Source organism: Pteropus alecto, unplaced genomic scaffold (assembly GCF_000325575.1).
Source record: "Pteropus alecto unplaced genomic scaffold, ASM32557v1 scaffold86, whole genome shotgun sequence".
Classification (NCBI taxonomy): domain Eukaryota; kingdom Metazoa; phylum Chordata; class Mammalia; order Chiroptera; family Pteropodidae; genus Pteropus; species Pteropus alecto.
Genome location: NW_006442109.1, coordinates 33,345,357 through 33,346,593, shown reverse-complemented (window position 1 = coordinate 33,346,593; position 1,237 = coordinate 33,345,357). Strand labels below are relative to the sequence as shown.

Genomic DNA, 1,237 nt, shown 5'->3' with positions numbered 1-1,237 from the left:
CTGGACTTAGAAAAAAAACTTGAGAGCCTTTTATGTTTTCCTTCTCTTGTCAATGGAGAGCTGGATCAGTAAGCTAGTACCTTGCCTCCTCCTCCTCAATACCCTTCCACAACTGCTCAGTGGGAGGCAATGGAGTCTTCCTAGTGTGTGTGTGTGCGCGCGCGCATGCACACACACACACACACACACACACAGATTTTGCTTAACATTCCATCACTCTCTTGTGATGGCTATAGCCGAGTGTCCATGAAGAGGCCTCTTTGCTGTAATATGTAAAGTGTGTTGCATTTTCCACATCTTTTGTTCCCTGTTACCATGTTCCTGTTCTCTATTTCATTTGGGTCCTCTTACCTCTCCAGTACATAGAAGTCGTACATGTTTCAGTGGACTCTTCCCTGAACATACAGGGTGAGAAAGTAAGATCTACATCTCAGATTACCCGGACACAGACCACCTTCTAAACCTAACCACAGGTTAGGACTAGTTATTAATCATTTGTATCTCAAGACCATTATCAGGATCTGACTTCTATGGGCATTTTCATTTTAAGCCTTAACTAATTTTTGAAAGAAAAGTTTTGTTTCCTGTTTTTAAGCAATGCCTCAGAACTACATGCAAGTGGCAGAAAGATGGAGGTGTTTGGGTTTGAAGGGGAGTGTAGGATAAGGATTATTAACTCTTACTGTCTTCTCTAGAGCAGCAGGTATTAAGATACATGCGTGCGTGGCAGCAGCTCCAAGCTCATGAGTCGAAGATGCTTTAGTAGAACAGGGAATGTACCTTACGTAGATTTTTATAACTTTGAGTAGGGCCTTTAACGATGTAGGTATTAAAATATTACTGGGGCTCACCTCATGATGGTATTGTCAGTGTCGATGTGATCCCTTCATTTCCCTTGTGGCAGAATCCGAGATGCTTTGAGATTCTGGAACTGCAATTACAGTAAACCCTTTCTGATGACTAGAAACATCCCCAAGTAGAAGTATGGAATGAAGGCAAGTGAGCCAAGTTCTTTCTTTCTGTGTCTAGACCTTTTTGTCCACTTGTGAATTCTCTTTCCACATTTCATTGGCTTGTCTTGGGGAAAACTAGAAGGAAACTAAGTTGTATTCCCCCAGAAACAGGTTTTTAGTAACTTCTGAAGTTTTATTTCCAAGCCATAATTATACTATTTAGCCTTCCTGTCATGACTGCATGTATATTTTTAGGTTAAGTAGGATTTTTCACTTTGAGGCGG

At 41.2% G+C, this 1,237-nt stretch overlaps 1 protein-coding gene across 1 annotated transcript in view; it reads left to right on the top strand.

Moving 5' to 3' along the window:
- The window catches only part of LOC102882001 (formin-1), a 250,661-nt gene that overhangs the window by 178,025 nt on the left and 71,399 nt on the right, over positions 1 to 1,237 (top strand).